Source organism: Ceratotherium simum, chromosome 8 (genome assembly GCF_057802395.1).
Source record: "Ceratotherium simum simum isolate JZ-2026a chromosome 8, ASM5780239v1, whole genome shotgun sequence".
NCBI classification, from domain to species: Eukaryota; Metazoa; Chordata; class Mammalia; order Perissodactyla; family Rhinocerotidae; genus Ceratotherium; species Ceratotherium simum.
The window spans coordinates 12,743,957-12,756,408 of record NC_141907.1 but is presented as its reverse complement, the minus strand read 5'-3'; the positions used below and the strand labels follow the sequence as shown (position 1 = coordinate 12,756,408).

Here is a 12,452-nt window from a genome sequence, read left to right as displayed (position 1 = left end):
CCACTGCCTGACACCATCCTGGCACATGACAGATGCTCGATAAATTTTTGTTTGATTTGCTTGGATAATTCTTGCTTCCTAGGATTCTCTCAAATATTAAACGAAATATTTAGAATACTGGTTACCTTGATAAATGGTAACCGTTATTCTTGTTACAGAACTAATAAAGTGCAGCCCGGGTCTGTAAGCCTCAGTTTCCTTCTCCGGAAAATGGGGCTAACAATGCCCCATAGGACAGTTTAATTAAATAAGAGAATGTATGGAAAGTACTTTGCTCAGTGCATGACAGATAGTAGATAGTTAATAAATGGTAGCAACAAGCACGCAAACTGCCCTGTGGAGGTACTTCCTCTATCTTTTAGCACTTTCTCGCTGTTACTACATTTATTTGTCTTCTTATGAGCTTATAGGGTCACTTTATTCTCCTTGTCTTCTTCTGAGGTTTGTTGAAGCCCTATAACGTGCCGGGCACTTTCTCATCAGGCCACGGGAAATATCACTAACGGTCCTCGTATACATTTTTCTGAATGCGTCCACACTCAAACTTATAAGTAAAATGTTGAGTTTCTCCAAGTGTTAGGCTGTACTCAGAACAAGCAGCCAGCACAGGAAGTTTGTGAAGGTCCCAGTGGGGGAATATAAGAAGGTCAGCTACATTCCCCAAGTAACTCACTTCGCAATTCTTCCAGGGCAGGCTGTCATTGCCGGTGATGTGCAATCAACATTAGGGCTGACTCGCCAGGGCCAGGTAGGTAACGTAAATGGCTCCTGTGGCTTGGGTGCACGGATATGTTTCAGTTCACGACCGTAATCCTTAGCATTTGCCAAAATCGATACCATGGACTCTTTCTTTAATGTATCCGATAAAATTCTGATCAAGCTCAACAATTTCTCCTGTCACTTTTTAAAACAAAATCAAACTCTAGGTTTTGAACATCTTTGGATGTCACAGCTTGGGAGAGGGGTTGCTACTTACATCTGGTGGGTAGAAGTCAGGGATGCTGTTGAACATTCTGCAATGCACAGGACAGCCCCACAACAAGGGATTATCCAGCCCAAAATGTCAAGAGTGTTGAGGTTAAAAAACCCTGATCTAGAACAATTTTTTCACTTCGTTTGTAATTTCTCTTCCTGCCATAATGAAAACTGTTCTGGAAATCTCCCTGAGATTTTACCCAGATTATTGGAAGGGATTAGGCAGTCTCACTGTTTTGTCCCATCTCCAAGTAGTTTGTGCACATATTCTCCGCCCAGCCAACCTTCTTCGATGCTCCCTGATCTCTCCTGGGTGAGCTAACGCCACTGAAATTCTGAGGATGGAGGGAGAATTGCCTTTTTTAAACATTTGAAGTGGCTTCCCAGCCACTTTCCCTGAACTTTAAGAACCTCAAGCCTCTTAATTAAAAAACAATAACTCATTGTGTTTTCTCAGCAGGCAAAAGGAGTTTATTGTAATCTAACTTTTTAAATATTTCCTTTTGTCTCTGGCAGTTTCTTGGCACCTTGAGTCAAAGATTGCTCTGAATGGGATTGTTGTAGGGAGGGGACTGAAAGAAAGGTTGACAGGAAGCTCTAGTGTGAGGCTTGCAGCATCTCTGGCCCAGAAAGAGGCTGTTATCACAGTATTAGAGTCTATTCACAAACATTAGCGGTAACTCTGCATTTCACATTTCTAGCAATTATTCACATTTTAATCAAAAAGTTAATTAATGTTTAAAATTTGCTATTTGTCTCCCTAGAGTTCATAAACTCCATTAGGTCTTCTAAATTATAATTTTCAAGGAAATAAAAATATGACCCCCACACAAATATATAGTGAACTCTTGTCAAAGATTTTACTCAACTCATTAATTAATGAGGGAACCAGTAAGAGGTTATGACTGGTTCAAAGGATACTTTGAAGAACAGACATATATGTAGGCAATCGGGAATGCTGAAATGAATATTTGCTACTCGTTGCAAAACTTGTCACTATCCATAGGGCAATAAAATGGTAGGTTGGGATCATCTTTTCTATAGGGTAGAAATGAAATGGTCTCTACTAGAGAACATTCATTTGCACTATCGGTTTTCTTTAATTTAACAATTTAACTTCTACCCTTACAGACTTATAGCTTAGTCAATAGAAATACAATCAAATACACACCTCTGTAGAATCCAATAATTCCCAGAAGGTCCCTTAGATCATGCTCTGCAATCAACTGTAAGGAAGCCCAGTCATCTCCTTTGCCCATTTCCAAGTTTTAGACAATTTCTTCTGCAGGGCAGACGTCAGAATATGTCCAGCTCCTTAGGCCCTTCTGGCTTGGAGCCCTATAAATCCTTGAGACATATTATGCAAATATTTCTGGGATGAACATTTAGCTTGTGGATCCAATAACCCTACACTCCTAATTTATGAAATTGGAAATAAAAAACAGCGTGGGGGAAGTTAGGGGTCAAAGAGAGTTTCACAGGGAAATAGAAAGAGCAGAAATAGTAGCTGCCATTTATTGCCTACTGAGGGCCAGCCATGTTGCATATATTATCTCACTTAATCTTTGCAAAACCTCTATTTTGTAGGTGAGGAAACTGAAGTTCAGAGAGGTTAAGTAACTAACTGAAGGGTATCCAGTGAACACGCTTATTAATTTGGTGGCTTTCATATTTCATGTCCTCCTCTACAAGGGAGTAAGCTCTGGAGGGCAAGGTCTCTTCTGTTTTATTCTTTGCAGTACCTCTTTGCTCAGTCTGGCCCACAGAAGGTGCTCAGTCAACATTTGCTGAATACAAGTACATGTGAATGAATGAGTGAGTGAATGAATGAACGAATGAGCAGAGCTAGGACTCATTCCCAGGTCTGGTCAACCTCCCATCCCATGCTTTCCCCACTATACCACAGAAAATAGCTGTTCCTTTTTCACTCTGTGGTATAAGTAGCTGGATGCGACTATAATTTAACTCTTTAATTGCTCTGGCAGATATGAAGAGTGTTTGAATTAGCAGAAAGTTTAGTGAGTTTAAAATAAACATCTGATTACAGCTTAGGTAGCAGATAAAGTATGAAGCAAAAGAGAATTTTGCAGAGAAGCCTTTTTTAAAAAGTCGCACAATGAGGGAAATATGCAAAGAGTAAATAAAAGGAAAGATAGTATTGGATAAAAGTTGTTTTTTCATAAGTGTGTTCTGGGTTAGAGTCACTGGAGTCTTTAGCTCCTGACCTATAGTAGATGCTGAGTAAATATAACTGACTGACTGCCTAACTGATGCCTAATAAGTACTTTCAGATGATGATGAAGATAAGTGCAAATTAGAAGTTCTTTAGAGGAAAATAATAATAGTAATTATTTTCAGTGGGGTAAAACACTGCATAGCATAAATATAAGTTTTGCTGTTGTATAAATTACAAGTTCCTGGTGAACCTTTCATGGGATATGATAAAAAGCCAGCAACTATAGAATCAGAAATCATGGAACTTTCCTGCCTACCTCCTCTCGCAATCTCTCAATAGCATTTAGATGGAAGAAACCTCACCTTTCTTGAGAAAGTGAGTATCCTAATACCTTATAATTCTCTGCCCTTCTGCTGCCCTCATTTTTTCCGTGTGGTTACTAAAGGTGAAATTTAAAGCCCCATTTGAGTCAGTGCATGTTAAAAATGATGTCAGAGGGAAAGGCACAGACGAAAGCCAGCCCTAAAGATGAGGCGTTTATTTGAAACGGTTATCAGAAGACAAATTCAGCACATAAAATGCAAACCTACCCCACACCTGCCCCCAGTAAAGTGGATGGAGATTTCCAACTTCTCCCCAGGTTTCAGGTTCAGAAGCTCTGAGGCACTGGCCTTGGTCTGGTCTCTTCTCTCTCCTCTCCCCTTTGTCCAAATTGGATTGAAGTTTTTTTCCTCTGCCTTTGAATTAGTATGCAATGGGCTTGATGAAAGAGTTACAAATCTTACCTGAAGGTTCTTGAAGTACAAGAAGAATGTTTTCTTGGCTTTTGGTTATTGAACACCAGTGGTGCTATTTTTGGTATCTAAGCCCAGAGGCAAGCGAGATAAGAGCAAAATGAAGAGGAAATCATGGTATAAAACATTTATAGGAGAACCCTGGCTTTCAAGAAGCCATTCCTTTCAAAACTAGTGGAATTTCTATTCAGAACAATCTCTCTGTCTCTGTCTGTCTCTCTTTCTCCTTCTCCTCTCCTGGCTGTCTCTCACACAAATTTCAGTCCTAAGAAGGCAGGGCAGTAGGTATTGAGAGGACACCACCATATTTTTCTTCAGAGTCATATGCTGCCATGTTTGTTGGTCATGCAAATACATTATTTTTTTGGAACATAGTTATTCATGGTAGAAACCATCAGATTAACTCGAATAATATACTCACAAACCTATTTTGTTTTAGTCTTAATGACTCAGAAACAAATATCCAAAGTCCTTCATAAGAAACATCTTATCAAAGATTGAGGATTGTTGAATGACCAAGTGTTGTATACTCTTAATATTAAGCAATCTCAATTAACACTTCATTTCTAATGCCAGAAAACCCTGGTAATTTTCATTGAAACTTAAGTTTCTTATCCCAGTCCTGATGTAATTCTTCCTTTGTTAAGATTCACTATTTAACCCAGCTATCCAACGACCTTTCTGCCATGATGGAAATGTCCTGTATCTGCACTGTCCAAAATGGTGGCCTCTAGCCCCAGGTGGTCATTGAGCACAGCTATTGCACTGATGAGGAATGTGAAGCCCAGGGGGTTACGTGACTTACAAGGGACCACATTGGCAGTTAGTGACAGAACCTGAATGAATCTCCTAGCTCTTTCTAGGATGCCATGCTGCCTCATGTTTAGATTTCATTTGGGTGGGAAAAATGAGGAGCGATTTCAGAAAGGGAGACGTAATTTTTGCATCTAATGACTGAGTGTGTGTATGGGAATAACGTTACTTTCTCTGGCCTTGCATAGAAATTCAGTTATGCTAAATAGCGGGACTGCGGGATGTGGGCTCCGAGCAGAAATCAACAGAACAAATCATTAGGCCCTGTCACTGTCAGCCTCAGGCTGCTCAGAACAGATCTTAAAATTGTGTTCTATGTTTATTATTTATTCATTCACTTGCTGAACACCTATGATGGTCCAGGTAGAGTAGGTGTTGGCGGGAGGTCGGGGGTGTAATGAAAATGGATAAAAACAGTTGAAGCGTTCAGCGCCTACAAGGAGGACAGATGGCCAACCACTTCAGTCCAATGCTGGCCTTCTGCACTACGTTGTTTCCGGGGGGCACAGGCCCAAGAGAGTTTCAGGTTATCTTTCAGTGCATGGGGTGGTTAGGGTGATCATGGGCTCTGGAGGCCAGCTCTGGGCTCATATTCAGTGCTTCACTTACTAGCTCTGTGACCTTGGGCAAATTACTGAATCTGTTTTAGCCTTATCTTTTAGACGGAGCTAATACCACCATCCCACACTGCTGTTGTTGTTGCTAAGGTTACATAAAATAAAGCACTTAAAGCACTTGGCATCCTGCCTCATTCATAGTGAACGCTCATTAGGTGTTAGAGCTCACCACTACTACTGGTGTCGTTATTATTATTATTATTATTAGGGATAAAAAGGAGCCCCGTGAGGCATAATTATCTTCATTTTGCACACAAGGAATCTGAGGCTCAGGGAGATTAAGCAGCCAAAGTGACAGTGATAAAAAGGGGCAGGATCAAAATTTGAGGCAGGTCAGAGCTGGCAGCTCTCAGGAGGAAGAACTCACCTCTGGGCCCCAGAAGAAAGGGCTGCCTTCAGCAGGAGTGCTGGGGCTCCTGGAGGAGTTCAAGCCGAGGCCCCTGAGCAGCAGAGGCTTTAGAGGGGGAAAGTCAGGTCTGATTAGAAGCCTTGGAGGAGTACCACCCAACCTTGCCACGCCTGTGGCATAATTCTCAGCAGTCTTCTGAACTAGCATTTGTTGTCCTGGAAATATGCACATTCAAGATCAACTGAAACTTTAGATCAAACAAACAATACTCTTCCCAGCACCTGTTTTGTGCTAGATTATGGGGTAAGTGAAAGAGCTATCGAGCTAATGTTCCTGTCCATCATTCCATTGTCTGTCTGTCTATCCATCCATCCGTCTATCTATCCATTCATATCACAAACATCAGATACCTGCTGTGTGCTAGACATCAACTTGAAGGTGCTTTTCTTCCTTACACCTTATTTTCCCAGTGTTCTCAATTCAAGAATTGTGAGTGGTGAGTGAGGCCTCAGGTACACATTGGTGGGTGCGGTTAGAAGAGGAAATAGGAAGTGGTGAGTGAGGCAAGAGGTGCACATTGGTGGGTGCAGTTAGAAGAGGAAACACTTCTGGCAGAAGGTTCCACCACTCAGCTTAGCAGCGGGGTGAAGACTGCGGAGTGAAGGCAACTCGCAGCCTTGAGAGGGACATGAAATGACACGCATGAAGCGCAGGGTGCTTGATGCTCTAGAGCACGCCTGTATGCATATGTGGGAGCAGTGACTGCTTTATGCCGTTTATATAGCTCCAGCCACTAGCATGGTGACTGGGACACACCAAGGAACCAAATGATTCGGGTTTTGTTTTGGTAAATTAAAAAGAGATGTCTGTTGGAAGTGGCAATAGAAGCGTCTAAAGCGACCGGGGGGAGTCAACCGAAGCACGTCTGAGTTGGAAGGAGAGAGGGGAGGAGTTTTCAGATGGGTAGCGGTATTTGCAAGCGGAGGCTCTGCCTGGGTAAAGGAGGGTGGGTGCTGCGAGAAGGGCGTGTTCAGGTGAGCAGGACTCCTGCAGCAGGAAATGGGTGCACTCCAGGTCCCGCGCTGGGTGTCCGGGGGCATCGTGGCGAGGCTGCCCTGCTGGCCCAATCGGGAGAGCGTCCAGAACCCCAGGCTTAGCTATAGGTAAAATACCCAGCCGGACCCCACCAGACGCCTGGCCGCGCGCTCGGCTCTGCTGCTGCGGGTAAGCATGTTCAAGGAAGCGCTGCCATTCCCGCGGCTCCATCGGCAAGTCGCGGCCGGGGAGCAGGGGAGGCCGCAACAGGTTCCGCGGGCACCCGGGGCCCTGATCGCGCGCCTCCAGGGCTGGCGCCACTCCTGGCCCGCCGCGTCCCGGAGTCTGGCCGGCGCGGGGCAGGGGGCGGCCTCTCTCCGGAAGCCGTCCCGGTGGTCCCCGAAGCCAGCTCATAAATCATTCATGAGCCGGGGCCCGGGGAGAGGGGCTGCGAGAGGAGGGGGCGGCGGCGGCAAGGGTCGAGGCGGGAGCTGGAGCCCAGCGCGCGGTGAGTAGCCGCGTCCTCATCCCGGAGCCCAAGAGGCGACTGCGGACCCGGCGGGGGACTGAGCGCACCCCCTTTCAGACAGCTGGGAGAGGGGAATGGGGAATGGAGGGGCTCGATCTGCGCCCCTCTCCTTCCAACCCTCGGTGTCTCCTCCCTGGCCCCGCGGCAGGTGGTACAAGCCCGGAGAGCGGCGAGGAGGCCGGAGGGGCCGCAGGGCGGGCGAGGTGGTCCGGGCGCCCCGCTAGCGGGAGTTCCGGGCAGGGCGGGGACGGGCGCAAACTTCGCCGGCTGCCTGGTGGCCTCTTGGTGGGTCTTCTTTCCATCCACTGGAGGGGAGCCGACGGCTGTGTCTCGCCAGGCTTCGGGGGTGCGAGCAGACGGTGGGAGGAGAACGGTACCCGGACCCCCGAGGCCACAGGCTCGCTCTCTGGGAGAGCGGCGGACCGAGGGGAGGTTCGTCAGGGGCTTGGGAACTGTTCTGCGGTGAGGAGAGTGCTGGAGTGGCACCTGGGGCGCGGAGCACCGAGCCACCCCAGCTGAGTATGGAAAGGGGTCACCTGGTTTGCGAAATGGAGTACGCGGCGCAACCAATCACAGCAGGAGGGGGGCCCTGGGGGTGCAATGGGAGACCGTCTCCCTGAGTCCATGGGGGAGCGCACGCACCCCTGGCTCGAAGCATCTCCTTGCCCCCTTTGGGTGCACAGCGCAGGGACCTTCCGCGATTGCTGGATCAAGAACTGGGTGCTCGGGGCGCACCCGCCAGTACGGCGCCAGCCAGGACAACAAAGGGAAGCGTGGACAGAGGAAGAGTTTCGCGGTTCAGGAGAGTCGGGGCCCGAGGTCAGTTTCCCCGAAAGCCCGCGCCCAGAGGGGCAGGGGATCGGATTGGCGGGAAGACACCACTCTGGACCCCCTTCTCCCTTGCGGCCCCCGAACCACGTCCACACGGCCCGCGGCGGGGAACCCGCGCCGACACGCTCTGGGCAGCCAAGTTACTCCGGCAACCCCCTCCCCCAGGCGGCGGCGGATTCCTCGAGTCTCCAGGCTTCCTGCGCCCGCCCCGCCGCCCATTCTTTTGTGTTCGGCAGCCCGGGAGAGGCTCCTGCCGAGGAGGCAGCGAGGGCAGGAGGGGCCGGCCTGGCGGTGGGTTGGAGGGACAGGCTAGGGGAAGCCGGCGCCCAAGCTTCCTGCAGCAACAGGTTGCGCCTGTAGCCCGTGGCAGCTACTAACCCTTCTTCTGCCGCTGCTCGAGAAAGGTCTCCTGGATAAGCAGGTGTGTGGTTGGGGTCCTTGAACGCCTCCGTACCCCCACCCCCTCGCCCCAACAGAGACCCACTGGAGACTCAAACAGCTGCGGGTATGTTAGATTGAACCATATGAAATTGCCGTTTTTGTGGCTCAAAGACTGCAATATGGGCACCTTTTTACGATACAGCTTGTGTGAAGTTATCACTTCTCTTTCTTTTCTCACTCATTCGTGAGTTTCCTCTTTCAACATCCTCGGAGCAGTCCTGTCTGTCAGTTGAGCCTAGGGGCCACGGTGGAGTTTAGAGTATTGATACTGCAGTGGCGGGACAGACCCTTTATCGACCACCAGCTGTGTGCTACGTGCTGTACCTATCCGATCTCTAAGCCTCCAGCGCGATTGGAAACCCCAGTTTACCGATGACCAAAGGAAGGGGGGAGAGTGGAAGCAACTGCTCACTGTCACTGAGTTAATAAATGGGACTAGACACTCTGCCCTGTCTCAAAGCCTGGAATGTTGTCACTTCAGCAGTGCCCTTTAGTTTAGTTTTGTTTTCTTAATGTCTCATACTTTTTTTTATGAACTTCCTTGATTTCCATCCTGGACTATTCCTGTGAGTCCTAGTGCAGTGAAGTAAATAAGTGCATCAAACAACAGGTTGAAAATAAGAAAACTTTAAACCAAATATTGTTTTGTTGGTACTGTTTAAAATATGAAAGAAATAGGTTTCCAGGGGGCCAAGAGCTACCTCTGAGATATGTTAAGGGTCAGGATGCTTTGTTACAATGCCAGAAGCCAACTCTGGGTAATTTCGTCAGAAAGGGACTGGGTACTGGGTGGCTTAGAGAAGTGACAGGAAGCCTGGGAAGCCAGGATCAGGAGCCCAGGGGAGCGGGACTCAGGATCTGCAACAGGACCCCTGGTTGGTGTATGGCCATGGTTGCCACTGTGCGACTCTGGATGTGGTTGCTGGCACTGCCGCCATCATTGCTAGAATGAATTGGAAATTGCCTCTGCTCCAGTGTCACTCCTTGCTCAAGCCGGGGAGTAAGCATCTGATTGGCTGAGCTTGGCTCACCCCCCAGGGCACAGTTTGGGCACCTTAGCTGGCCTCAAAATGAGAGGCAGGGCTACAGTCCACAGGCCTCACAAAGGTAGCTCAGAAATTGGGCAGCTCCCATCACGCCCTTCTACCCCCAAGAATAGCCCAGATGACAAACATCACTACAAAGATCTCTTTAAAAGAAGTTCCATCAAAAGACGAGAAGAAATGAAGCTGGATGGTCACCGTATTTGCTTTTAAACCACTGTTGGTGGAAGTGCTATTCTCTGGATTCCAGGCTCAGAATCATGTGAGGTATTTGATTAAAATTCAATCTCTTTGGCCCCTTTCCCAGTTTGAATTCAGTGCATTTGGAGTGGAAACCAGGAATCTGTGCCCCATAAACCAGAAAAATGGTGTGACGATCTTATTGATTAGTCTAGTCCCTGTGTAAAGAGATAGCCCTTGAGGGAGCATTTTCCAAAGCCTGCAAAGTTGAGGGTCCCGGCAGAAGGTATGGCCCCCAGAATGGTTGACCAGTTGTTCCGCGGTGGGTAAATCTGGAAGACAGTCTGCTGCTTGTGTTGGAGGAAACAGCTATGAGCAATCCAACACCTCCCTTCCGGAGGCTATAGGACTGCTAATAGATGCTGACACAATTTTGAAATAGGTAAAAATGACTATTTTGTGTCAGCCCTCCCTCTACCCCCCACCGTTTGATTTCAGCAATCTTTATTGCTTGCCTACTATCTGCCAGGCTCTAGGGGTACAGACGTGAGTTAATCAGAGACCTCACACAGCGGCTGGAATAGATCAGTTCAATGCAATATAAGAAAGGTATTTGGGGGACTTTTCGTTATGTCTGTTGTCCTGCAGTTGTGTTTGGGAAGCCGAATGTGCTTTTGGAAGGTGGCTGATTCAGCCAGGTGGGTGGGTACTCAGAAACAATGCTGGCTCTCAAACTTCAGTTGTCTTAAGAATCAGTAATGGGAGGGAGAGTGTTAAAAATGCAGGTTAATGGGCCTCATCCCCAGAAATTAGGTCCGATAATCTGCATTTTGAGTAAACACCCCATTTTATGTTGATGCAGCTGTTGGTCCGGGAAGGCTTTCCTGGGTTCTGTGCTGGCAGTTCTGGGAGCGGCTCTCAGTCCCTCTTGCTCCCCAGTGGGGTTTCAGACGTAAGGGCCTAGACCTTTTCTTTTGGCACAGCCAATTAAAACTGAGATGAAAAACTCCTTTTTGACTTATCAATTGTCTAGTTTTCATAAGTAGTGAGATTTTAATGTTTTTTTAAAATTTACTCTAAAATTTATGAGGGACCTACACTTTGGAGCAAGATGTAAAGGAATCCAGACAGCAGCTCCGAGCACTCACTCGGCGGACACTCCATTTCCGCAGCAGTGAGAAGTAGCGCTGCCTTTCATTTGGGATTTCCCTTCCTCGCCTTCTCGCTGAGGGAGTTTGGAGGTCTGTTTATCCCAGCTCTGCCAGGGGCCTCCTGCCGTTTCTCCCCTGCTGTGTTTCTCTCTATCCCTGGCTGAGGCTGGTGGCATTACCAGGAAGTCAGCCTTTCTTAGCAGCTGAGCCTTTAATCCCTCCAGCTGCTGTGCTCCCTGCCTGCCTGTTAGCAAAAAACAAGACAAGATGTGAGTGTGGTGTGTGTAGGTGTTGTGTGTGTATATGTTGTGTGTATGCATGGTGTGTGTTAGTGTGGGTGGTGTGTGTATGTATGGTATGTATATGTGTAGTGTGTCAGTGTGTGGTATATATGTACATCGCATGTGTTAGTGTGTGTTGTATGTGTGTGGTGTGTGTGTGTGGTGTGTGTTAGTGTTTGTAGTGTGTGTATGTGTAGTGTGGCAGTTTGGTGTATATGTACATATGTTAGTGTGTGTTGTATGTATGTGTGGTGTGTGTATGTGTGGTGGGTTAGTGTGTGTGGTGTGTGTATGTATAGTGTCAGTGTGTGGTACATATGTACATGGCATGTGTTAATGTAATATGTGTGTGGTGTGCATATGTGTGGTGTGAGTGTGTGTGGTGGGTGTTAGTATGTGTAGTGTATGTCAGTGTGTGGTGTATATGTACACGTGTTAGTGTGTGTTGTGTGTATGTGTGATGTGTGGTATATGTTAGTGTGTGTGTGTTGTGTGTGATGTGCGTGTGCATGCCTCTCTGCCTGCTTAAAGGAGAGTGGTCCTATCCTACCTGAATAACCGCACACCGTCTCCTTTCATATCTTCCTCCTACCCTGTGCAGCCATGGAGACTTCCAGAGAGGGTCCTTGCAGAAGCTAACTGGCTTTGTTTCCTTCTCATTTGTTCTCTCTGGGAGCGGTATGAAGACTGAGCAGAGTGGGCCTATGTTTGAATGTGCACAATGGTGATTCCTGTTAGAACCAGTGACAGACTAGAGCACTTCAGAGCCTGAGGACGGGGTGTTTGCAGCAGCCACGCCTGGCAGGGAGATCACCCTTTGGAAACACATACCAGGGTCCTGGTGTATCTGTGGGTGAGATGGAGAGCCGACCTGGAAGCTGGGGGTTAACGAGGTTGGCACTGGGGGCCATTGGGGATCCAAGCAGCCCATGATTTGATAAAGGGAGAGTGTAGGGTCATTCTGTTGGTAGCTAGGTGCAGAGGTAATTGGAGTGGGACGGGACTTAGAAGATGAGGCAATATCTAAGGGGATTAGAGATGAATTAACATCTTCATTCAAAGAGCTCATGCAGTCCCACCTCTTGTCTGGAGCTTTCTTTTACTTGGTGGAATGTAGGTAGAGGGTCCTCTGGCCCCTTGTACAATGTGTCACTTTCTTGAGGATCCCCCCTGCCCCACCTCATAATGTGTTTCAGGAGCACCCTGTCCTGATTTTGAAAGTTAGCAAGGGTATATC

The 12,452-nt window shown here is 47.5% G+C and overlaps 1 protein-coding gene across 5 annotated transcripts in view; it reads left to right on the top strand.

Annotated features, from left to right (window-relative positions):
* PROM1 (prominin 1) overlaps positions 1 to 12,452 on the top strand; it is a 124,981-nt gene that overhangs the window by 14,118 nt on the left and 98,411 nt on the right. The window contains exon 1 of one of the 5 annotated variants that reach the window (XM_087434123.1): positions 6,777 to 6,948. The exons of 1 other annotated variant lie outside the window; for it this stretch is intronic. The gene's annotated coding sequence lies outside the window, so the exon portion shown is untranslated. Of the gene's footprint in view, positions 1 to 6,776; positions 6,949 to 7,179; positions 7,268 to 7,902; positions 8,108 to 8,447; positions 8,541 to 12,452 lie in introns of those variants that run through there. 3 more of the 5 variants (XM_087434126.1, XM_087434124.1, XM_087434127.1) reach the window with 3 other exon arrangements.